The 27,043-nt window shown below is 45.0% G+C and overlaps 2 pseudogenes; both read right to left on the reverse strand.

Moving 5' to 3' along the window:
- Nucleotides 1–9,423: 9,423 nt before the first annotated feature.
- Nucleotides 9,424–10,346, reverse strand: LOC143400267 (olfactory receptor 2T2-like; annotated as a pseudogene).
- Nucleotides 10,347–17,979: 7,633 nt separating this feature from the next.
- Nucleotides 17,980–18,964, reverse strand: LOC143641720 (olfactory receptor 2T27-like; annotated as a pseudogene).
- Nucleotides 18,965–27,043: the final 8,079 nt, after the last annotated feature.

The raw sequence follows: 27,043 nt of genomic DNA on the forward strand, positions 1-27,043 counted from the left end.
GAGAGTACACTGCACACACACTCATGTGGCTGTGAGTGTAGAGAGTGAAATGGAAAATACGAGTCTCTTTTTAAAAAGTGTGTGGCCCTTTGTTCAACCCCATTGTCAGATAAAAAAAAAATTGCTCCATATTGAAAGGGCTTCACAATTACAGGCAAGACTGGGGAGTCTGGTTTTCTTTTATTTTCCCTCAACCTCCTTCCCACTCTTGTTGCTTCTTCTCTCTCCAGTTTCCAGATATCCCTGTCTCTGTTGTGGTGACACAACCTTATATCCAAGGCACTGACACTTAGTGGGACGAAAGTAGCCTACAGGGCTTCACACAAGCCCTCTGTTTGGGAGTTTGGTGTGGGCCTGGCATTCAGTCCCACGTGGGTCCTGTGCTGACTCCTTGCAGGGCGCCTGCTGCCAATGCCAGGGGAAGCCTTGCCTGCTGCTGGGGCTGGGTTGCAGCCTGTTCTCCTCTTGATGCAGCCTCGTGCTTGTTCATCTGACAGTGCTTCCCTCCAGGAGGGCTTGCAGGGAAGGAAGCAAGGACATATCCTTGATCCATCTAGTCCCTTGGGGACTCTCTAAAAGCAAAATATCAGAAGGGTTAGGGATGCAGCACAGGGGTAGAGCCCTTGCCTAGCATGCATAAGGCCCTGGGTTCAATCCCTAGCTCCAAAAGAAAAAAAAAAAAAAAAAGAAGAAGCATCTCTAAGAAGATGAGGCTTTGGGAAATGGCTTCCTTGGTTTAATCCTGACTCTCTCCTTACTAATCACATGGCCCTGAGAAAGTTACTTAACTTACAGCCTCCTTTGGGCCTACAGATGTAATAATCCATACTTCATGTGTTTGCTGTGACAACATAAAGATCCTAGCCCAATCATGGCCACTGGCAAGGGCAGGGCAAACAATAGCTGTTGTTACTGTTGATATCCAGAACAATACTAATGACTGCACCAAAGACTTATAATGCCGATGTCAACATGCAATATTAACAGAAAGTTTTCAATGTGCGTGAAAAATACAAGGATCACTGTATTTTACACAGGAATGTTCAATTGTTGCCTGTGGAAAAGAAACTCCAGTGGGGATTAATGCAGGATGGTCAGCCTAGGTTTTTGCATGTGCCAAGAGTGTGAAATAATCAGCTTGTTAGGGAGGCTCACCAAAGAGAAAAGTGACAAAGAGGGTAAGTTCTGCATTAGCCTTAATGCAGAAACCCAGCCATGCCAAAATGGAATGAGTGCAGCTTTAAGTCATAGCACAAAAAAACCAGTGAACTGAACGACCAAGTCATGCCATGGGAGAACTCGACTGTGAAACTATGAACCCTTCAGTGGAAGGCCTGGGATCATCTCTTACCTAGGAGAAATGTGTGGGTAGCTGGGTTTTCACTTAGGCAACCATAGCATTCAGAAAGTGTGAAGAAAGTAGGGGGAAAACAGGCCCCCCTCAAGACAGGGCTGACCATGTGAGAGTGCCCACTGCCGGGACCAGGACTCCATGCTAGTGCTGATCTCATCTGCCGAGGGCCACCAGAGGTTGTGACAGTGAATGAACCCAAGCAAGACTGCAAAGAACATAAGCTCTTCTTCATGGCCCAAGGGGTGAGAGCGAGCACAGGAGCCTCCCCAGCAGTTCTGCAGTTCTCACTTGCAGAGAACTGTTTTATACATGTTGAAAAGAGACGGGAGAATTCAGGATCTGGAGATGGTGCATGATGAGAATTTTCTTCACCTTTTACTTTTAGTCTGACTACCAAGCCTTACTCTTCCTTTACAATAATAAATGTAAGAACATAAATGGATTATGTCCAGTCAGTCAATTCTTGGTAAGTTCAAGATATCAGGCTGTTTAGTTGGACTTCTCTGTGCAACAATTTACGAGAATACATGTTTGGTTCTGGTTCATCCCTAAGGAATTAGTGGGACTTAAAACTGATTATCACACTCCCCTGCTTGGGTAACAGCAGAAATAATTATTTTTGTTTATTTGTATGAAGCTATTCTCCAGACTTGAGTTAATGGCAGAAGACTCAAACCCCAGGAGGGCAAAGCTATGTCTGTGGGTGGCTCTGGCTCTCTGGGGGGAGCTGGGAGGACTTGGTCTCTCTTGCCCTGGGCATGTGATCCTGCTACCCCCCACCCCAGCACTCTTGGTGGACAGCTCTGGAAAGCTGAGAGTTCCCTGGGCATGCAGCATGAGTTCTGGGTGATCTGCACCAGCCAACAAGCCTGCTTCTCAGGGGCCTGGGGACCCAGGGGGGTGCTTCTGGCCCCTTGGGCATCCCCACAATTAGCCTGTGCATGTTGGCACTTCCAGTGGGTGATTAAGTGATATTTTCTAAACAGCACTGCTCCTCCTTGCACACAATTGTCTTGTCCTCAGAGGGTCCTGTACTCAGGCAGTCCCTTCTCTGAGGGCAGGGTGCGCCTCCTGGCTGGCCAGAGCCAACTTACCCTCTTTGTCACTTTTCTCTTTGGTGAGCCTCCCTAACAAGCTGATTATTTCACACTCTTGGCACGTGCAAAATCTTAGTGTTTTAAAAGTTGTACTTTTAGATATAAATGATGAATTTTAGTTATGTCTACTGTGGTACAAAAGGTGCTGTGACTCATGAGTACTACCACATGGAGTACTTCAAGGTGGAAAAATTAGATTGAACTAATGAGCACCCCATCACTCACATGCTTATCCCATTTTGTAGCAAGCACACTTGAAGTGTGCCCTCAGTGATTTTGAAATATAATTATTCACTCCATTCACCACCCTGTCCAGAGCATCTCAAAGACAGTGCAGCAGCCCTGGTTGCTCCTAGCTGGGGCTTTCAGCTGCAGCTGCCCAAGTCCCTTTCCTCCTGCTCTCTGCTTTGTGGGTTTGTTTCCAATCACACACGTGAGTGGGAACACGCGGCCTCTGTATTTCTGTGTGTGCTCTATTTTACTGATTGTAATGTTTTCCAATCTATCTCTGCTGTTGCTAATGGCAAAATTCCTTACTAATGGCAAAATCCCTTACTTATAAAAATCGGAATGGTGTGTCCATCTGTATGTATTCCACATTTTCTTTATCCGTTCATCTGTTGATGGACTCTTCAGTGATTCCTTATCTTGGCTATTGTGTGTTGTGCTGCATCAAACATGAGGCATAGATATCATTTTGTCATGCTGATTTAATTTCTTTTTTGATAAGTATACATCAATGGGAATCCGTGTTTGTAGCTTGTTGAGGAGATTCCATATGTAGTTGCATTATTCTGGCTGAACTAGTTTACATTCCCACCAATAGTGTTGAAGGGTCTCCCTTCTCAGCCTCCTCACCAATACCATGTCATCTTTTGCTGTTGGCCATTCTGACGTCTGAGAGCCCATCTCATGTGATCCGGTTTGCACCTCCCTGATGCTGCACAGACCTGTGTGCATGGACAGTGGTTCCAGATCATGTTTTCCTGAGGAGACGAGTGCCGAGAAACCCCACGCCATCTTTCTCCCATCCCTCGTGTAACTGTCTGAGACTCTGCCAACCTGCTTCCCACGGGGTGCCTGCTGTGTCTCACCAGCACCAGGCAAACACAAGGACTCCGATTGCTCTCAACACAGGTTTTCCATTAAAAAAAAAATTAAGGCCATCTTAGTAGGTGTGAAATGGTATCTCCCTGTGGTTTTTTGTTTCTTTCTTCTAGACCGGGTCTCTAAGTTGTCCATGCTGGTCTGGAGCTGGAAATCCTTCGGCCTCAGCCTCCCAAGTAGCTGGATCATAGGTGTGCCAGCAACATTAATCTCTTATTAGAGAAATGACTTGATTTTTCCTGTTCTTTGGAACCTTCTCCCTGTTGATAGTGTTCTTTGATGGACAAAATTCTTAATTTTAACATAGTCCAGATGATCTCTTTTTTCTTTTGTTACTTGTGATTTTGGTGTCATAGTTTAGAAATCATTGTCAAATCCAATGTACGAAGCTACCCCTTATATTTTCTTTAACGAGTTTCATAGTTTTTACTCTTCGGTCTCAGTCTTGGATTTTTTGAGCTAATTTTTGTACATCATGTAAAGTCCAATTTTGATTTTAGATTGTGGATATATTTTCCCAGCACCATTTGTTTTCAGTAATGGTTCTTTTCCCCTTGGATGATCTTGGCAGGCTGTAGAAATAGTGTGCCAAATTCAATGGACCCTAGGTGTCAAGTTTCTTTCAGGCTCTCAGCTCTATTCCTTTGGTCTATATGTAGATCCTCATGCAAGTACCGTACTGCCTCTTTATTATAAATATTAACTCATTACTGGTGCAGAATCATGGATTTCACTGTGACATTCCCATACATGCGTGTATCAAGCTTTGATTGTACCCATCCTCCTTACTACCCTTTCTTTCCCTCCACCTCCACCCCTCACTCCAATCCTCTCCATCCACTCTCCTTTCCCTACTAGTCCCTCTCTGCTTTCAGATTTCCATGTCCTCTTTCTTTTGTTTGTTATTTCCATATATCAGGAAAAAATGGGTCTAACTTAACATGAGGATCTCTAGTTCCATTCATGTTCCTAAACATGATTTGATTCTTCTTAATGGCTGAAAGAAAAAAAATAGTGATTGTGAATACCCTATGAGTGGTAACACTCCATTATGTATTTACACCACATTTTCCTCACTCATTCGTCGGTTGAGGGGCACCCAGCCTGGTGTTGCTATAAATATGGGCATACAGTGTCTCTTTTGGATGCTGATTTAATTTCTTTCAGGTACATCCTCAGGAGTGGTATAGATGGATTATATGGCACTTCTATTTTTGTTTTTTTTTTTTGAGGGAAACTTTGTACTGTTTCCATAATGACTATACTAGTGGAGATTCCCACCAGCTATGTGTAAGGGTTCTTTTTATATTTGTTATATTAATTTTTTTAATAGTCATTCTGACTGAGGTAAGCCGGTATCTCAGTGTAGTTTTGATTTACATTTCCCAGATGGCTAAAGATTGGAAGCATTTTTTCATGTACTTATTGGCTGTTTGTAGTTCTTCCTTTGAGAACTGTCTGATCTGATAATTTGCCTATTTACTGAATCGGGACTATTTGTTCTGTCCATACTGATTGGTTACCATAATTTGGTCATAACTTTTAAAATCAAGTCGTCCCACAACTTCATCAGTTTCCAAGATTCTTTAGGATGCCTTAATGTTTTATGTACTTTTGGTTCTTTTAACCCCTCTACTTCCTTTTCTGTGGGTAGTTGATGTTTATTTGGGAGTGCACTGTCTCAGTTCCTTTCTTCTCTCTTTTTCTGAATATTTTCTTGTTATTTTGTAAGTGGTTAGTTTGAGGATTACAATTGATCCCCTAAACAGATTTAGTTTAAATAGCATGGAAACATTCTGCTCCTATCTCCCTACTTCTTCTTGATGTTGCTCTTGTCACAGATTTTTATAGATTATGTTACTATTTGTGTAAACTTGGAGTTATTGTTTTATGCATTTGCCTTTAAAACCACATAAGATAACAGAGAAGTCACAAACATACTGATTTTTATATTTATTTTTACGGTTACTTTTGACAGTGTCTTTATCTGCTCACCAGGGCTTTGGGTTACTATCCAGTGTCCTTTCATTTTAGGGAAATGTGTCAATTTCTTTTTCATTCCTGAAGGAGAGTTGTGGAGGATACAGAACCCTTGGCTGTTTTTTTTTTCTTTTAGCATTTAAAATTTTTCTTCCCACTACCTTTGACCTCCATGGTGCCTGTGGAGAATTTGCTGGTAATCTTATTGTGAATGCTTCATGAGTGGTCTTAACCCACAAGCCTGTTTTTGTGATTGGGTTTTTGTTTTGTTTTGGGGATTGAACTCAGGGGTACTCTCATTCTTATAGAACTACAACCCCAGCCCTTTCCTAAATTTTATTATGAGACAGGTCCTGCTAAGTCTCCCAGACTGGCCTTGGACTTGTAGTCCTCTGGCCTCTGGAGCTGTGCACACACAGGGTGCACACCACGATGGTTCACTTCTGGCCTCAGGTCGACTCTCCTGTACTGTGCATAGTAGTGTCCTACAGGCAAACAGCTCTGTTCACTCTTTTCTTTTTTTCCCCTCTGCCTCTCATGATGGATAATTTTAATTGTTTATGTAATTTCAAGTATAAATTGGCTCATTCTTTCTTCTGCCTGCTCTGGTCTGCTGTTAAGCCCTTCTAGTTAGGTTTTCATCTGGTTACTGGGCTTTTCAGCTCCAGAATTTCAATTTGGTTTCTTTCTATAATTTCTTCTCTTTATGGATGTATGTGGTTTTCCTTTACTTCTTCAGTGGTGGTTTCTATTAACTCTGTCAGTATATTTCAGACTAGTGAATTAGAGCTGTTGTTGAAATCCAAAGTTAGGTTCATTTTTAACTGGGTAGAAGAATCAGTCAGACGTGTTTTAGGTACATTTATGGTCAATTTTTTCTTGAAGGATGGTTAGATATTCTGAAGAGAAGCTAGCACGATCATTGCGCCAAGTCTGTCTGTGGTGACGTCTTTGGCTCCTGCTGCTGTGGACAGCCGTTCCTCAGGCCCAGTTCTGCTGTGTTGCATGTGGTTGCTCCTTTAAAAAGTGCCTTGGTTTGAAGGTCACTCTGTAAGTCACTCAGTCCACAGAAGTATGCCCATGTCCCCACATTCTTCTATTAAATACTCACCTGTGCAGAACCAGGGGTCGGGGGGCACGTGCTACTGGGAATCCTGTTTTCTCTCAGTTGACAACACCATGATTTCCTGGTTCACAGAAATCAGTTAAACAAATTATTAAAAATGGGAATAAAGATCCTGAGAGAATTGAGTTATGCCAGCCATTTTGTCTGGTTCAATCTTGGCATGGAGTTAGGCTGATAGAAGGGGCTCTGCAGCAACGTGTCAGGGGAGGTCAGATGTCCTTAGGGTACACACTTTAATGTCTCTTAGCCACATCTTCCTAGACTTCCTGGAGTCTGGGTTCCTATGATGGCTTTTCACAAAATAAAAAGCATTCAGCGTGGACCAAGCCCTCCCCAGAGTGTTGGAATAACTTTCAGTTTACATCTAGCAGCTTGCAGCTGTGAGCAGCTCGGAGTGCTTGAAGAGTCGACACTCATTCAGGCCTGATAGGGATTCCTGCAGGATGGGATGCTCTGCTCTAGCGAGCCTTTAGTGAAACCACATCCTTAGCACTTGTAGTTAGCGTTACCAAGCTGCCAGGCCAGGAAACTGATAACCAGGAGCTTCGACATGGAACTTCTAACTTAGAAACTCCCTCCCCTAGTCCAAAGACCCTTCCTGATGATAGCAATATTTAGAACATCCTCATAGTGTGGTTACATTAGGCAGAAGATGATTGGCTTATGGATACTATCTTGCTTGTATGATTGAAGGACCCACCCCACTCGAACCCTATAACAATTGTATGCATTCCAAAAATAAACTGAGCTACTGGACGACAACTTGAGGATTGTCTCCTGCCAGTTCTCTCACCAGCTCCCAGAGTCTGTGTGTTGATTCCGCCCACCGCGACAAGGTAGTCAAGCAACTAATTGACCAGAACCACAACACCAGAGGAGCCTTGTTACACTTCTTCATATGGCCAGGGACTCTCAGTGTCTGGTCTGGGTCATTCGGTGAGTGAGTGTATGGCATGCTCTGAGGCGGTGAGGTTCCAGCTCAGGTAGGTCTCTAGTGGTGGACCGTGTGGGATGTGACTCAGGGGGACTGTTCAGTTGCCAGCCAAGTCTTCTCATGTCCTTTGTGACCACAAGTCAATCCTTCACTTATCCCTCCTCCTCACCCTTGCCCTGGACAACAGGCAGCACACTGCTGAAGGCCCTCTCTCTTCCCCAGTAGCCCTGCGCCTGTGGTACAAAGGAGGGGGCCTGATGTGGTTCAGTTCTGGAGAGGTCCCTCCTTTCTCTGCCCTCTCCTGCCACCATTGTGAAGACTCGACCCCACTGTGTGGTTTTACAGATTCAGTGTTGCTGTCCTGTCTTAGGGACCCCCCTGAAGTTAGAAGCCTGGCTTTAGAACTAGGTGTGACCTGGGACAGCTCACTGAACATGTTTGCGACTCAGGGAAGACAGTGTCCCTACTGTTGAGAATAAATAAATAATGCACAGGGAAGAGCCCTGCATTTGCTGCTTTTCAGCAAGGTTGGGACAGGATCCTGATTGCCTGGAGTTGGGCTTCTCCTGAGTCATCTGACTCATACTTGGGGCATGAGTGTGGCATGACTCCAGGTGTCCAAGGTATGGAGCACTTTAGCATCTGTCAGAAAGTCCCAGGCATCAATCCACCTTCCTGATGGGCATACTATTTTATGTGTTTTTATTTGCAATTTGTTTTCCATAATTTCACTGCTGAATAATAGTATTTTAGAATTGAGAGTGATACCAAAAGATGTCCACTAAGGCACACAGCTAGGTGGCAGAGCCAACAGTGCCGAGGAAAGAGCCCAGGAACCATCCTTGTGGAGACTTTGGGAGATGGACAGGAACAAGAACCAGAGCTCCATGTTCTCCTGGTGTCCAGATGGTCATGTGAAAAGCAAGGCCATCCACAGGATGCCTCTCCTTGGTCTATGTAATGTGAAGCTGTGAGTGCAATAGGTTTTTCACGTGCATTTCTTTTGAGGAACCAGCTCGGCCCACTACCCTCAGGTGTGCCTCTACCCGAGCCTCCACTAGAGGTGCGTGTTCCCAGGGAGCCTGTCCTCACCAGGAGACCCCAGTGTGCAACTGCTGTGGACACTCCATGTGCGCTGGGCCTCTCTCTCCATCCCTGCTTCCTCTTGAGCCCTTGTTTTTCAAACCCAGACAGGTTCCTGTATCTGCTTCCTGTTCCATAAGAACAAGAGGCTGTTCCTGTGACCTCCCAGCGACTGGGGTATTCAAGGGCACACTCTCCTTCCTGGTTTCCAGGATGTGTTTTGTTCTAAACTATTTCTTTATTAATGAACTGGCCACAGACAGTTTTGTAGGGAATCACACATCTACCAAACACTGTGCAGAACAACCCTCAAAACCCCAGAGCAACTTAATAATGGCCAAGTAAAATCTCAATATTCACTATGAAAGAGGAATTATGATGACACATTTTACAGGATAAACTTCAAAAGGCACTTCAAAAATATGAATCAGGGATGCAGCCAAATACATCTCCTAGAATCTTAGGAGAGAATTGGGAAACATTTTAAGTATGGAAATGATCTTCGAGGTCAAGTTCAACGTCTTAATTGGCACAGAGAAGTTAAATACAGTTCTTTTTATCACACAGCTGACAGGTGTCCAGGCTAGGTGTCCAAGCATCAGGTTCTGTTCATTTCAGCTAAGTTAGACTGTAGGTCACAGAGCAGTGGAGGGAAGAGTGCTTCACCTCGCAGGTGCCACAGGTGTGGAGCTCAGGCTCACTGCCTGCTGGGTGGTCTCGAGTCTGCAGCTGGGGAGGCTGTTCATGTCCACTTTAAAGTGCCCCTTCGCCCCACCACCTTTCTCAGTGCAGTAAGCACATCCTTGTTCCTCAGGCTGTAGATGAGGGGGTTGAGCAGGGGGGTGAAGATGGTGTTGATCATGGAGAGCCCTTGGTCCTGCTCTGCAGTGTGGGCAGACTGGGGGGTCATGTAGATGACCAGGGATGGCCCATAGTAGAGGCTGACGACAGCCAGATGAGAGGAGCAGGTGGCCAGGGCTTTCCTCCTGCCCTCTGGAGAGTTCATCCGCAGGACAGTGAGGAAGATGAGGATGTAGGAAGAGACGATGAATCCCAGGGGGAGAAGCACAAACACGATGCAGATGGTGGACACCACTGTCTCGTAGAGGGAGGTGTCTCGGCAGGAGAGCTTTAGGATGGCCGGCATCTCACAGAAAAAGTGGCAGATTTCCCTGGAGCCACAGAAGGGGAAATGCATGGTGTAGATGGTGTTGACCAGGGAATTCAGGGCCCCTCCGCCCCAGCACACCAGCGCCATCTGCAGGCAGACTCTGGAGTTCATGATGGCTGGATATCGCAGGGGGCTGCAGATGGCCAGTAGCGGTCATAAGACGTGAGGGCCAGCAGCAGGCACTCGCCACCACCAAGGGCAAAGAAGAAGAAAACCTGGGCTCCACAGGCAGCTTTCGAGATGTCTTTCTTCCCTGAAAAGAAGTTGATGGCCATCTTGGGCACCGTGGTGGAGATCAAGGCCAGGTCGATGAGAGAGAGCTGGCTGAGAAGGATGTACATGGGCCTGTGGAGGCGAGAGTCGGCCCAGATCAAGAGTGCCAGGACCAAGTTCCCCGTGAAGACGAAGATATAGACAAGAAGGACACAATTGATGAGGGTGCCGAGGTGCCACAGCCCTGGGAAAAGCCCCAGGAGAAAGAAACCCGTTCCCATGTCATTCCCTCTCTCCATGCTCAGAACTCCCAGAGGTGCACTAGACGGAGGAGAAAAAAACAAGTGATGATGAGAGGGGCTGGCTTTATTTCCCTTATAACGTGTCACATGTACTTCCCTTGAATGGCAGCCTCAGTGCAAAAATAAATAAATAAATAAAAGGAAAACTCAACAGCTGGCACCAGAGCATTTCTTAGAACTCTGCACGCAATGTGGACATGGACTTGGGAATGGTACAAACAGGAATAGACCAGAGGAGAGGCATGGAAGGAATCGACTGGGTTCTTCAGAGAAGAGTAACTGTCGAGAAAGTCCCAGGATCAGGGCCAAACGTCGTCTAAGAACAGGGGTACACAGCATGCCTGATAATATTGCGTGTGCTGCTGCCTGCAGATGCCTTTCATTATTCTGAAACTTGGTTGGTCTGAAACCTGTTGGGTGCATCCATGGAGTGGAGCAGGGCAGAGGCAATATGTGGCAAGAGCTGTTGGTGCCATGAACCACCCCATCACCCACAGCCACAGAAGCCACATCTCAGAGCTGGTGGTCCTGAGCTCTGGCCCAAACTGTGACCCACAAGAGGCAGATAGAAAGTTTGGATACGTGGTATAGGCTGCCTTCTGCACCTGGCATACATTCGTATCAGCTTTATTCCAATTTGGGAGGTCGTAGGGACCCCCCTTATAGCTGCCTTGCACATAAGAGAATGGCTTATGTGCTCCATTGGAACAGGGGTGTGGACACTGCTCTCTGTGAGAAATTATAGTGCTTCAGGCCTTGACTGGTTTCATCTCCTTAAAGTAAGAGTAATAGCGATCAATGGTCAATGCCTCAAACTCAGCACCATTCCTGATATTTGTCCTCAAATGCAGTCATAGAAAATGGCACAAATGCTCTAATCATAGGCACTGGTTTGAGTCCAGCATGCTGGATGCTCAGTGGCTAAATCTGTATGTGGATCTGTCGATGTGTTGTCTTGGCCAACACAGCTTAAGAAGAAATGGACTCTTATAAAGAAGCTCTAAGAATGTTTTCCTCCTCTTCCTCCTCTTTCCTTTTTCTTTTGGTACCAGGGATTGAACCCAGGGGTACCCTGTCCCTCAGTCACATCCCCAGCTCCTTTTTTTAATTTTGAGATAAGGTCTCCCTAAGTTGCTTAGGGCCTTGCTAAGGCTGGCTTTGAAGTTGTAATCCTCTTGCCTCAGCCTCCCAAGCTACTGGGATTACAGGTCTGCACCACCACACCCAGCTGTCAGTATGTTCTCTATAATCCTGGTTGAAATCATGGAGCTAGTCTGAGAGAATTGCAATGCCCAGCTTTTGGTGTTATGAAATAGGTGATTCAAGAGACTGGTTTCTTGTGTCCTTTGAGCTCTCTATTCAGTGCCCACAGGACATCCCCTGAGGCTGCTGGCTGTCCTGAGTGCCACCAGCCCATTGCACAATGTGCCTCCCCAAGAAAGCCTCATTCTTCCTCTGTTGCTTTGGTCTCTGGGACCTGAATGAGACGGTTCTCCCTCTGGAGAGAGAGAGCTGGCCAGACAGTTACCTCAAAGATGCCTTCCATTTTCAAAGCTCATCAGGGTACTGACGTGGGAAGGGGGTTTAGAAGTTCTTTTTAGAAGATGACTCTTAATGGACTTTATAATTTTGGAGCATTTTCAAGTTCATGGGAAAATTGAGAGCAAGGATTTTCATACTGCTTGACCCAATGCATGGCTCCCTCCCCCCATTAGCAGCCTTCCTGAACACTGTTGCAATTGACCTGTGCCGTCTCATTACCATCATCCGAGCTACAGCTGACACTAGCCTTCACTCTTCATAGGAGGGTTTTAATATAAAAAAAAAGCTAGCTTTGATCTCAAGGACTGATGAGTGGAGGTCAGTGGGTTCATAAGTACCTGGTGGGCAGCTCAAAATGACTGCCTGCAACATGGGCATGCCATCCACAGAGCCTCACCTGGGCCCTCACAGAGCCTCACCTGGATGCTCCCAACAGGCTCAGTGGTTGCTGTCACTGTCTCTGCTGGGGAGGCTTGGCTCTCTGTGCCTGTCTCTTAGTGCTGACATAGTGATGGCACATGGTGCTCCCCAGTACTGGGGGAGGGAAAGAGGAGGAAGGACAGAGGCAGGGAGGGGGAGGAAGCCCGTGGGGCCAGTCCTGGAAATCCCACTGCACTCACCTATGGAAGCAGCGCCTGGGGCGTGACCCACCTGTGGCTGGTTCAAAGTGCAGGGCCACCTGTGGAAGAGCTACCCTCTGTCTCCTCAGGCCTCATGGTTGGCTGGTCATAAAGCCTGTGCTGGTCCAGGTCCCGTTGTCCCGTCTTTGACTTGGAAGCTATATGTATGGTTCTGCATGGTTATTGTTTTGAACTCGGTGACACCATTACACCATTTTTCAACAAAACTTGAAGAACAATTACTAAAAATCATTACTTAAGAAAGAAAAAAAATTAATCATGAAGTTTAAAATAAATTTCTGGAGAGGCAGAAATGCCAACATATAGAAAATGATGGTAGTTGAAATAGTTGTGTTTCTTAAGTACTAATGAGGCAGCCTTCACTACTTGAGGTTCTTCACTCATTATTTCCACCAGCCTTGGGCTAGGGGTTTCCACAGTACCAGAGAGGTCAAGTGGGAACCCAGGACAGGCCTGGATCTGAGCCAGGCAGCCTGACTCGCAGTCCCTGTGCCATCCCTTCCTGTGGGTGTCCTCCCCTGTGCCCTGCCACACTTCTTTCCCCTCTTCCATGGACACCATGCTCCACCCCATCACACTTGGTCACCACCCCATGCTTCTGCGCCATCTTTCACCTGGTCTCAGCACCCAGTCAGGGGTCCATTTCCCAGTCCAGCTCATCTCTGGCTACCTCCATGTAGTGCCAGTGTCCCTCCTCAGAGCAGACAGCAGGGTGTCCCCTGATGGTCGATTTCAGGGCCGTGGAAATGGAGCTCTCACAAGCTATGGGTGCAGAGCCCCACACCTGGCATTCCTGCCCTGTCTGCTCGGCTGTAGCCCTGAGAGATCTGGGCCACGTTCTCCAAAGCCCCTCCCATTCTTCAGACAGTTGTTGTGGAGTCGGAGGCCATCAAGCAGCTGTGGGAGCACAGGTTAATTAATGTCTGGGGGCAGAATCCCAGTGGGCAAGAGGCTGGTCCCAGAGGCTGTTGCCTAACAGCAGACAATGGTGTCATCACACGGCTCCCTTCCTGATGCGCCTTCTCAAGTCTGTCCCCATTTCCCGCAGGGACACAGCCCCAGTGCAATGTGGCTGGTGCTGGTCAGGCTCCGCTCCCTTCTGTGAACCTCAAGTCGGCCATCTCAGTGCACTTTCCACAGAGAATGATCTGATGCCCTCAGAGAAGACCCCTTTTCTAGGGTTGTCACTGACTTGGTAGGAGCGGCTGCATAAGCCAGATCCTTGGCTGGAATGGAGTGACGCTCACTCCAGGTCAGCTCTGTCAAGGAGGAGTAATCAGACAGGCTTTGGGGATGGCAGAGAGCAAATGTCCCCAAGGGAAGTCCCTTCCCACTAGTTCCAGTTTTCCTCTTCAACATCACCCTGATGTGGCTCACAATCAGGGTGAGAAATGGAGAAGTGTGGGGACAAGTGGCCCAGGTGTGATGGGGTAGGAGGGAGGCATGCATCCGTTTTGTCTGTGGAGAGCTTCGCAAGCTGTGACCAGGGCTGGGAGATACTGACATGCAGAAAATCATTATGGAAAGAGCTGGAAACATAAGAAGGACCCAACAATCCAGTATCATATATTATAGAAACAGCTTCATAAGTCTCAACAAATTGAATGCATCTCTACAACACTGAGGTTCTCTCTCTCTTTTTAAATATTTATTTAGTTATAGGTGTACATAATATCTTTATTTTATTTTCATGTGGTGCTGAGGATTGAACCCAGTGCCTCTTGCATGCTAGGGGGGGTAGGTGCTTTACCTCTGAGCCCCAGCCCCAGCCCCTGAGGTTCTCTTTTAAATCAGCTGATAAATATAGACAAAGTTCCCATCTTCTGTCTTCATACCTGCTTCAGACACTTCTTAGTTCCTTTGAGGCCCACTTCTGTCCTGAATTATTAGTGGCTCAGGTATGCTAATAGTCACTGTTGGAAATCCAGCCTCTTGGGGAAGACAGTGTGTCTTGTCCTGTGAGGGGCAATGATGATACAATATATTTTCCCTCTTGATTGCTCTGGCTGTCCCAGTAGCTGGCTCTATTCTCCCTTCCTCCTTGGGTGGAAACTTTCTAGTAATTCTGGCAGCAGCTCCTGTGTGGGGCAGGAGGACTCTGACCGGCATGCCCAGTCTCCAGTGACAGCAATCTGATGTGAGTTGGCAGGTGCACTGGCTTATCTCTGGATTCTCCATCCTCTTGGCTCTAGCTTCCTCCTCCTGCAGCAAGTGCAAGTGGAACTGAAGGCTGAGAGCGGGAGAGTGGGGCTGGAAAGGCTTGCTGCCTGTCTAGAGGAGTGTCCCTCTGGCCATAGCAACTATTTTACAGCCTCTGGGGCCACTGCTTACTGAGAACTAAGTCCTCTCATGGGATACTTAAGACTCTTGAGGTCCTCATGGAGGCAGAGGCAGAAGAGACTGGTGTCCTGGTTGTCAGTCAAGGTAAAGCAAGCATAAGTCTCAACACAGAAGGAAGCAGTTTGGAGAAAAATGGAGGCCCTTAGGAGGTTGACTCGGATGAGTGAATCTCACAGTTGGCATTTGAGCATCAGAGGAGGGTTTACTGGGGCTCTCAGGAGGAGACCCACAACTGCGTGTGCAGACTCAGATCTCCTCCTAAGACCAGCCAGGAGGGGTCCTCCACTGCCCAAAGCATAGAACCCAGGCCTCCACTGCCAAGAGCCAGGCCTGTGTGGTGCAACCAGGCCAGCTTGCTGCCCTGACTTGGTGGCATGAATCTTGTTGGAGTTGTGAGTTCCAACATTAGGTCCCTAATCAAGATTCTCTGATTGGAAAAAATATTTTCTTTGATAAAAGCCATGGTTGAGAGGTGTTAGTTCACACCAATCACTATAAAACTTTTACAACTAACATATCACACTTTTGTTGACAATAAGCAATTGTGCCCACAGAAAATGTGAACGGGCATTCAGTTTGTGTAAAACACCCATCAGGCCATCAAAGACTAAAAAGCACTTGAACCTCTTTTGGTGCACAGGAAGTTTACAAAACAGCACTCTTGTGCCTGGCTGGTAGAAATGTGCAGTGTTGTGACTTCTTTGGAATGACATCTATTAAAATTAAAACTGTCTGCCCTCTCAGGAATTCTACTTCTGAGAACATTCCCATAGAAATAAAAATGCCAGTGCACAAGGGTATATATATACATGGGTATTTTTAAAATCATTTATTCAAAGAGTAGCAGTAACTGGGGTAATAACAGATACAGTGTGGTATATCCAAATGATGTCATGGGATATTGTAGAGTCATTATAAAGAATTAAAGCTAACTATACCAGATACTCAGAAGGATCTCTGAGCTCACAAAGAGTGAGCAAGAAAATAAAATTCAGTGGAAATGTAGCAATAAAAGTCCATTAAAAAAACAGGGACACAATATCTATTGTATATTTATGTGTTTGTATGTGAATATACAACTGCTGAAGATTTGATTATGGAAGGTCACCAGGTTGCTTCCATAGTCTGTTGGGAATTTGAAGCCTTATCTAGGGAAGAGAAGCAAGAGGGAAAGAAAGCATGTCCATGATTGCAAAACTATTAGGGCATGTGTTGTCCCACCTGTTGTGTAAAGTGTGTGTGTGTGCATGAATAAAATGCATGAAAGAATGTTGGGTGTGTTATCCTGGAACTGTGGCTGGGTGACAAGATTCCAGGTGTTCTTTTTCAGTGTATTTCTACATCGTCTACCATGATTTGAAAAGAACCTCCATTATTTTTAAGTTTGCGAAAACATATTTTATGTTTTTAAAGTGTTCATCTTATAAAAATAAAATGAAAACACGTGAAAAAAAAGCGGGGTTATCTTAGCTACTCAAGATGTAGGGTTAATTTAGTTCTGTTTTCTGGGGTCCACCCAGTGCTGGGGTCCACCCCAGACCTCACACAGCACAGGCTAAGAATGCACTTTATCACTGAGCTACTTCTCCAGGTCAAGTTGTCGTTCTTTCAAGGCAACACGTTGTCAGGGATAAAGTCTTCTATGCATCACAATTTTCAACAGAAGTATGTGAGGGTATGCAGACCAGATGGGATTTCAATTGAGCCTAAGTCCTAGGGTGATGTGGATGATAGATAAGGAAGGTGGCACGTGTTGTCACCTGTGACAGTTCCCACTCTCCAGGTGATGGTGTGTGACCATCTTTCCTGAAGTCTTCTGAGAACAGTGATTGAAAGGCTGTGGGACATCAAAGTCTGTCTCTGTGTGGGCACCTGTGGGCTCACTGTGGGAGTCACTGCAGGCCAGGGCAGCACTGTGGGGCAAGGTGTGAGTGCCTGGAGGGTCCTCCCAGGCTTGACAGGAGAGCAGTTGCTATGACAGCTGGACTTCAGTCCCTCACCAGAGCTGCCCAGCTGCCTGCTCCCAGATTTAGGATCATAGCACCTTGGAGGTGGCTGAAGCCTGCTGTTTTCCACTGTCTGGGAAGGATTGATGTGGTGTGAGGCTGTGCGGGGCAGGGCAGGGGATCTTCAATGCATTTCATGGTGAAGGGGAAAAGAATTTCCAGTGTTTCAGAAGAAAGGCCACCTGTCTGACCAAACCAGTGGTGAGGGTTTGCTAAGTTGAATTGGACTACTTTTACATTTAAGAGCAAAACACCATGTCATTTTAAAATTGTTAAAATAAAACTTTTTTTAGAACACTATGACTGTGACGATCATATGATGATGTCAACAATAATAAGTTGAAAGGCATCTTCCAAGACCAGTTGTGATTTTAGAACTTCAGATTTTATTATTGCTAATTTGTTTAGAGACCATATCATTATATCAAAGTTTACCATGAGCCTCAGAATTCTCACTGAAGATGATTACAAAATCCTAAAGTTAAGGCCTCTAATTATATAGATAAATATAAATATTAATAAAACAATGAAAATGAAAAATGGTAAAATCTGGTAGACAAGAAGAAAAAAGACTAAGTTCTATTAAAGAATTTCCTGAATTCACTCAGATTTCTATTTACATATGGCTATATCAGAAGGAAAAGGAATATAAGTGCATAAATAATTTGTAACAACAATAATGTAAGTGGACACACAAGAGCTGGGGAAAGGGAGGATTCTCTGTGGAAGTGTCATGGAACAAGAGGCCTTCAGGTTTTAGGCAGGGGAGGTTGAAGAGGAGCTTGGGGAGTGACTGGTGACAAGGAGTGGACGCAGAGGGGACAGTTTACATTAGAAGCACCAGTACTTCCTTTGTGACCCAGTGCATTAAAGTTAAAAAAAAGAGCCAGAGCACTTACTTGTCTCTGGGCCGTCACCGGCAGAATCCAGGAAGTTTCTCCCCAGCTGGTCAGTAGTGGTCAGGGAGGCTGTGTTCTGCTGAAGCCACCACTGTGGGACTGAGAGCAGCCCCACCCCCAGGAATAGATTCCTCAGGAATCCTGGAGCCCTCCCTCCCTTCCTCCCTGTCATCAAGTCATTTCCTCAGGACATGAGGTGATGGTGGCTCCTCTGAAAGTTGAGGCTAGAACACTCCTGAGAGCAGCTGCAGCCCCTCCCCAGGCACTTCCTCAGGGCACCCACCACCTCCTTGTTCCTCAGGCTGTAGATGAGGGGGTTGAGCGTGGGGGGTCACTATGGTGCCCAGCACAGCTCCTATCTGGTCTTGCTCCGGCGTGTGGGCAGAGCTGGGTGTCATGTAGATGAAGATGGCCTGGCCAAAGTAGAGACTCACCACTGTCAGGTGGGAGGAGCAGGTGGCCAGGGCTTTGTTCCTGCCCTTCCGAGAGTTCATCCTGAGGACGGTGAGGAAGATGACAGTGTAGGAGGCCAGGATGAGAAGAAATGGGACCAGCAGAAACACAATGGTTGAGACAAATTTTACCATCTCATAGACGGACGTGTCCACACAAGACATCCTCAGAATGGCGGGCATCTCACAGAAGTAATGGTCGATCTCCCTGGAGCCACAGATGGGGAAGTGCATGGGGTAGATGGTGTGCACAAGTGCTGCAAGAGCTCCTCCAGCCCAGGCCGAGACAGCCATCTGCAAACAGACCTTGGGGCTCATGAGGACTGTGTACCTCAGGGGGTTACAGACAGCCACGTAGCGGTCATAGGCCATGAGGGTCAGCAGGATGCACTCAGCAAGGCCCAGGGTGAGGAAGGCAAACATCTGGGCAGCACAGGCCAGGAAGGAAATGTTCCTCTTCCCCAAGAAATGGTTGGCTAGCATCTTGGGCACCGTGCTGGAGATGTAAGCCAGGTCAATGACAGACAGCTGGCTGAGCAGGAAGTACATGGGGGCGTGCAGCCGGGAGTCCAGCCAGATGAGGAGGATCAGGGTGGAGTTTCCAGCAAAGGCCGTAGTGTATAAGAGGAGAATGATGAGGACCAGGAGGCTGGGATGCCTGAACCTGGGGAAGAGCCCAAGCAGCACAAAATCCATCGAGGTTTCATTCTCCTCCATGTTTTCATTCAAGTGTTCAAGTTTGGATTGAAAATCTACAGGGGCAAAATAATACCACAGGGCTTGTGGTGTTTTGTTGACATAATCGTTGTCTCTTGGTCAGCACCTCTTCTTCATTTGCTGCTCACCAGGACTTTAAAACTCTGCATTCCAATAAAGAGACATTTAAATAATTCCATCAAACAACGCCATTACCTGGAAATTAGCAAAGTCATGTCCTGTAGTTACTGTGACTTGGATATATGAGGACGTTAGTCCCTTTGACTGATAACAATCTCCCAGCCCATCATTCTTCCCTGTATTTTGAAGTCTCAATGCCTTTTGGGCTCTTGGCCTTCTCTCCTGGTGGGGGTTCTGTTTCTGAGCGTCCTGTGTACCCACTTCGACCCAGAGGCCTTCCCTGTGGCCCTTTATTACACAGCTATACTCAAAAATTTCAGTTGTCAACCAAATGAACTAGGGCTGTTTATTCTGCTTTACTTGTGATGATCCATAATTTGTATTACATTCAGGTTTTTCCATTTTATTCTAAGTAAGAATAATTTTAAACTTTATCTTTGTATTAAATAAAATAATCTCCTATTTAAGCAAGTGGTCTTTTATTGCTGGGTCTGTAGTTCTTCAATTACTGTTCATTGGCCACAGAGTAACACAAAATTTCTTAAAATATTTTAAGGTGTCATATAAAGTCCCATAAATAATTTTTAAGATCCCATGTTTGCAAGGGTACTGTCTAAAGGCCAGTATATAACACCTTACTCTTTCCCCTTAGGACAAATGAAGACTTATACCCTCATCTGACAACAAATATCAGATGGTGCTCGATTATCACATGTAAAATGTAACATGGAGTCTTTGATTAGCATGCAAGGGGTCTTAGCTGTGGCAGACAGACAAATATTCAATTCCAAATCCATAAGTTGATTTCCTTTGTGTACCCTAATGACTCATGTTCAATATCTTTTGCTTTTGTCAAGCAACTAGAAATTTTACTTTCATTATTTATCATATACTCATATACTTTGGAGACTTACACTTTTTCAACATGGGAGATTAATCCTAGGGCCTCACACATGCTGGGCTAAGTCCCTATCACTGCATTATATGCTGAGGCTTTTAATTTTCTTTTGAGACAGGGTCTCACTAAGCTGCTGAGGCTGACCTTAAACTTGTGATCCTCCTGCCTCAGTCTCACTAATAGCTGGGAGTATAGGTGTGCACCACCAGGCCTGTCTTCCCATCTCATATTCTTATGGCTTCCTTTATTTGAGATAATGAAAATAATGCATTGTACAGTGTTAACAGCCAGTGGAAAGAGCCGCCCTTATAGGGTAGAGTCATGATAAGCCTTTCTCAGCACCTCACATCTGGAGAATTTTGTTTCCTCGAGGTACTAGACCCAGGTGCCTTGAGGTCCTGGACTGCTTTTTCTGGTGGTCCCTCCTTATAATGCTTCTCCGTCTTTCGGAGTTTTTGGTTGTAAATGCTTCCCTCAACATAGGGCTTTGTTTTCCCTCTGAGGAGTGAAATGATCCTTGAGAGTAACAGCCCTTGGTGCTCGATTATCACATGTAAAATGTAACATGGAGTCTTTGATTAGCTTGCAAGGGGTCTTAGCTGTGGCCGACAGACTGCCATAGCGAGTGGGAAGGAGACCAACGCTGCAGATTAGCACCAACCTGAGCCCCAAGCATGGAGAATGTGTGTGGCATGTTGCTTGATGACCAGTTGCTGATAGTTCCCTGTTCATGCACAGGCCCCCATTCAAATGTCAAATTATCATTTCATTTGGGAATTAGGAGTGAATATAATAACGTGAATTTTTTTTGTTTTAATATCCTTGTTTTATTTATTTATTTTATGTGTTGCTGAGGATCGAACCCGGTGTCTCACGCATGTGAGGCAAGTGTTCCACCACTAAGCTACAACTCCAGCCCCACATGTGATGTTTTATATGATGAAGATATTATGAGGTTTTATAGGACTATGTGGTAAAGGTGCTTTCATTAGGAATGTCTTGGTTCTTCAAAACCTGGTAAGCTGAAATATCAACATATAGCTCAGGAATTTGGATTTTTCATGTTCTATTTGATTTAAAAGGCTGCTCTCTCATCTTCAAAATCATAATAAATCAATAGTCATTGATAAAGCCCTCATGCACCTATTTTAGGACATGAAGTTAAAAGCAGTACTGAACTATGCAGCTAGTTGGAGGAGGCTGTCTTGACTGAAGGACAAGCAAGGAACTGTGAGTTCTGTCGAACGGAGAATGATTCTGTCCTCAGCCTGGAAGACTCAGGGCAGCCTGGGAGGTGGCAGTGAGCTGTGAAGCTGGCCCCGGCCAGGCACTGGCTGATGCACTACCAGGACTTAGAGCCCCTCTCCATCAGGACCCGGATCTACCCCTGTCACACTGATCCTTACCACAGGAGTTGGGTTCCTGCTTCCTCGCTCTTCCACGGATGGAGAAAATACATTTCATAGGTCATGACTCAGTGAGAAACATCCTTCCATTTCACTGGTCCAAACTTACCTGCTCTTGCTTTTCAACATTTTCTGCTACAACTGTTATGTGCAATTCTTACGCTTCTTTGTTTAATGTACTGTTTCCCTGTACAGTATTAGCAAATTTTCTGCTCACCAAGACATGGTAAGAGCTCTAGACAACCAGAGTTAACCTCCTGCATGGAAAGCAGTTGTTTATTAATAGTGAGTTAGCGTGTTCCCTCTGGTTGCTGCTGCCCAATGAGCTTCAGGTAAACAGGCTCATCTTGGGTCCCATGGCTCCTTGGCATTAACTTAGTCTTGTCTTGAGGAATCTGATATCTGACATCTCATTTCAAAGGACTAACTGCAGTTCTGTTGCACACCTGGCTGAGGTCGGAGAATAGCATGTGATGGCTCAGTAGCATATTCTGGACCTGATTTAGTCCACCCACAGCTTCTGGGTGTTGCAAAACCTGGGAACCTTTGAGCGCTGTCTCATGGGAGTCTGTCCCCAGACTTTAATTAATGTCAGCCCAGAATAAATGTTGGGCTCTTAGAAACTCCTTATGAAGAATAATGCTGTCCAGCGTTCTGTAGTTTGATTGCAAAATAACACAGTTGACTTTTTACTGCCCCTATGGAAATGGAAGCATTAAAGAAATTCCAGCTGGGCACGGTGGCACACACCTGTAATCCCAGTGGCTCAGGAGCCTGAGACAGGAGGATCACGGGTTCAAAGTCAGACTCAGCAAAGGTGAGGTGCTCAACAAGTCAGTGAGACCCTGTCTCTAAATAAAGTGCAAAATAGGGTTGGGCATGTGGCTCAGTGGTCGAGTGTACCTGAGTTCAATCCCTGGTACGGGGGCGGAAAAAAAAGAAATTCCATATTGCAAATGTGATAACTAACTGCTTGGGCAATTTTTAAAGAATGGAGAGAAAATGTAATTTTTTTAAAAAAGATTCTCCAAACAAACACAATCCTTGAAGCCGAATCCAGGGTGAGAAAGCCAACAAGTGTCACAAGGCAATCTACTGCACCCATTCCAACGTCACCTGTGCTGGAGAGTTAGTTCATCTCACACCACTTCCCTGAAGAGAGGGTGAGCGAAACTGAACTGGTAGTGCAAGTGTGACTTGCTCAGCTAGAGAATTAGCAAGAAATCTCATCTAAAGAAAAGCATTCAATAAGTCAAATCATTTTATCTTCTAGTGATAACTCTTCAGATCATTAAGTGGAACTGAGTGAGACAGGAGCTCTTGGGAGGGGAAAGGTTTCTCAGAAGACCATTTTGCTCACAAGGCAGGACATAGAGGGATCAGGAAAGCTGTGTGAGAGCAGACCAGAGACCATGGGGCACTCCTTAAGAGCATTAGGGTCACCCTCAGCCTAGGCTAACTCCCCACCCGGTGGGGACAGATGAATTTCCTCTCAGGTGCTTTATGGAGGAGGCCATCACTCCCTGTAGATAAGAGACTGTCCTGGGAGTCTCTCAGCTTCTTTTGCGATGGTTGTGGGTTGCTGTTTCCCTCTGTTGGCATTTGGGGTGAAGGGTGGATCAGAGATCTATGGTGGATGTCCTCGGCTCCATATCCAACTGGATCATTTCCCAAGGTTTCCAGATTTCCCTGAGAAACTATAAGAGACAGAATTATCAAGTGACTTCATATCCTTTAAAAAGTATTCCAGGATGAAAACATACACCTTGTCACAAGATATTTTTGCATGTCATGTTTGAAAAAGATACACTTCCCTCCACCCCTCCTAGGAAGGGGGGCTTTTTTCTGCAATATGGAAGAAACATTCTTTGCTCACTTGCCCCAGTAGATCCACCTTTTTTGATATACAAGTTGGTTCTTGTTATATGTTGTGTTTGTGTTCAATAGTAATCATTGAGCACACTGAGTTAGTGAATAATGAGTCATCGCCCCAAAGCAAACACAGGGCTAAGTGCCTGGGCACCTCTGATCACATTATCTTCATCTGTTTCCTGTGTTTCTCTTTAAGGACTCACTACCCTTGAGACTCTGATGAAGGTGTAGCATGGTGACCTCACTGAGTCAGTTAGCACTGAACTTGAACTCAGCACCTGGCTGAGAGAGGCTGAGCTAGCTCCACTGGCTTCGTAATCCTCACACAACTTTCTTGATTCCAGTCACATTAGACAAACTCAGGCCACTTTGAGCAGCAAACTTGTCCCCTAGAAAAGCACAGAAACATGAAAAGCATCTCACAAAAGTGCAGGTTGGGAAGGCAGAGCACAATTTCCTATGCAGCTGGGAACACACACATCTAGTGCAAGTTTCTCCAGTGCTATACACATTCGTGGGAAGCTGTAGAAATGACATGATCTTGAGATGATGAATTCTGGTGAGTAGGCAAATCTCAAGCAAGGAATTGTCAGATAGAGAGGATGGAGCAAGTGTAGCTGATCATTCACTGTAGCTCTCCTTTTTCATTAAGACATTTTCTTAAACACAAAAATCATGTACAAATAGTGCTGTCTTTTAAAATGATTTTCTTCATACACCCAAAATTGAATTATAATCTATTTTAAATTCGGAAGCATGTATCTTAACTTTACTTAGGTATTTTAATTTAATTTTTCTATTATTCCCATTGATGGACACATCCAAGTCAGGAAATCCACTAGGCAGTAGTTAAGGAAACATGAGAGGGCAAGTTGAGGGTAGGAAACGATAGTTCCATTCAGGAACTGAGCAGGTCATAGATTCCTTGCAGAGGGAGGGAGGGAGAGGACCTCTATTTGGGCATTTTTGAATATGAAATCACCCCTATTATTTTAGTTAGTAGAATTTTACTCATGTGAAATCATACCACTTCTAATTTTTTAAAAATATTTCTTTGTTTTTTTTTGTATGTTTGCCCATAGTTTAAGTTACATACATTTTTTCTATTAATTTTGTGTGTTCTATAAAGTAGCATGCTTATGGATGTTTCTTAATTTTATTTATTTATTTATTTAAGTTGTTGAAGAACTTTATTTTTATGTATTCATATGCGGTGCTCAGAATTGAACTCAGGGCCTCACACATTCTAGGTGAGTGCTCTAGCACTGAGCCACAACCCCGGACCTGTTTCTTAATTTTAAGAATGTACGTATTGATGAATTATGATTATATTCATTCCCCATACTTCCCCCTTCCCTCCCTCCCTTCTCCAACCCTCATCCTCTATAGTACTGGTCTCCCTTCTACTACCATTTCCCCCACTTTTTCTCTTTAATTTCCACAAATGAGAGAAAATACACAAACCCTGACTGTCGGAGTCTGGCTGTTTCCCTTATCAGCATGTTGTCCTGTTCCATCTGCTTCCTTATTGCTGAGTAGAACCCCATGTGTATACAGACCCCATTTTCTTTATCTGTTTATCTGTTAACAGGCATCTGAGCTGGTTCCATAACTTATTGTGAATTGTGTTGCTATGAACAGGAGTATGCATATATTGTTGTAGCATGCCAACTTTAATTTTTTAGAATAAATACCAAGGAGTGGTATAGCTGGGTCATATCATTGCTTTTGAGGAAACTCCATGCTTATTTGATAGTGGTTGTACTAATATACAATCATATTAACAGCGTATAAGTGATCCTTTCCCCCCACATCCTCACCAGCATTGATTATTGTTTGTATTCTTGATGACTGCCATTCTAACTGAAAGGAGATGAAATATCAATGTAGTTTTGATTTGCATTTCTCTGACTGCTAGAAATGTTGACTATTTCTTTATTTTTATTTTTTTTTTTAGAGAGAGAGAGAGGAGGGGGAGAAAGAGAGAGAGAGAGAGAGAGAGAGAGAGAGAGAGAGAGAGAGAGAGAGAGAGAGTTTTTTTTAATATTTATTTTTTAGTTTCTGGCGGATACAACATCTTTGTATGTGGTGCTGAGGATCGAACCCGGGCCGCATGCATGCCAGGCAAGAGCACTATCGCTTGAGCCACATCCCCAGCCCTTGACTATTTCTTTATATATTTGCTCGACATTTGTATTTCTTCTTTTTAGAAGTGTCTGTTTAGTTATTTTGCCCCTTTATTGATTGGGTTATTCGTATTTTGGTTGTTAAATTGTTTGAGTTCTTTATATATTTGGATATTAGTCCCCTATATGTACTACCAAATATTTCTTCCCCTCCGTAGGTTCTCTCTTCTCTCTTGTTTCCTTTGCAGTGCAAAGCTTTTCTAATTGGATGTCATCTCGTTTATGAACTCCTGGCACTGTTTCTTGAGCGCTAAGGGTCCTTTGGAGGAAGTTGTGTCCGAGTCAGAATGTTGGAGTGTTTCTGTCATGTTGTCTCCTGGCAGTTGTGGAGTTTCTGGTCTAATTTCTAGGTCTTTGATCCACTTTGAGTTGATTTTTGGGCAGGGTGAGAGACAGAGATCTAGCTTCATTCTTCCCCAATGCATTCTCCATTTTTTCCTGTGCCATTTATTAAGAAGTCTGTCTTTTCTCCCAGCCAAGCCTTTGGCATCAAGGTCTCTGCAGTTCAGCAAGCTCACTACCCCACACCACTGCTGCTCTGCTGCTTCTCTGTGCTGTTGGGCACCTGCTGTTTCCTGCAACTCATGCTCAGGCTTGGTTTTCATCTTCCTAGTGCATGTTTACTGTCCTGTTCTTTTCACTGAGAGGACATGTAACCTCATATTTATCATGTCCTTGGCTACCTTTAGATTTAAAGAACACCTTTGACTTTCCTTTGAGTTTTTTTCTTTCAAAGGTGAGCTAAGATCGGTAAGTGCTATTCATCTTTGTGAAGATTTCTGTAACTTCTTCTTTCTAATGCTTCACAGGCTTGATTTCCATTTCCCTGTGCTTGTTACAATTTTCTTAAATAAACAAACTTCAATTTCTATTTCATACATTTTCACATTAATATATTTCCTGATGCTGTTTAATGTTTATCTTTCACTGCTATTACAAATGTTTGTGCAAATATAACTCAATATTTATCTTCATTCTTTTATACTTTTCTATGGACATTACCCATTTCTTGTATAGTTTTGATTCAAATAGGCTGTGATTGTTTTGATTTTAAAAATACAATAGATGATATGTTCATTACCAATGATTGTGTAATAGACTATTCTAAAACTTAGCCACTTAAAACAACAAACATTGTTTAAAGTTTTCTGAGCCAGATCTGGGTACTGCTCAGCAGGTGTGTCAGGTCTGGGGTCTCTCACAAAACCAGTGAAGACATTGGCTGGGACAGCTATCCACTGTGGGCCCAGATGAGAATGGCCCCCTTGCAAGCTCCCTCCCATGACGATGGACAGAATCTAGGTACTAGATGGCTGGCTGCTGGCCAGGGCCACTTGGGCCTTTCCATAGGTCAGCCCCAACATGGCAGCCAGCTGCTCTCTGAGTGAGCAACTGAATGAGTGACAGAGCAGGTAACAGTGGGCAGGGCTGAAACCACAGATTGCTAAACACCAACATGCAAACGACACGACTGTCGCCATGATCCAGTTCTCAGTTCTTAGCCAGTGACTCAGCCCACACAGGGAGAAGTTTCTGATCTCCTTGTTGCAATTTGGTGGCCACAACTGAGGTGTGTGACACACAGTATCAGACAGAG

The sequence above is a fragment of the Callospermophilus lateralis genome, chromosome 5 (assembly GCF_048772815.1).
Source record: "Callospermophilus lateralis isolate mCalLat2 chromosome 5, mCalLat2.hap1, whole genome shotgun sequence".
Lineage (NCBI taxonomy): Eukaryota > Metazoa > Chordata > Mammalia > Rodentia > Sciuridae > Callospermophilus > Callospermophilus lateralis.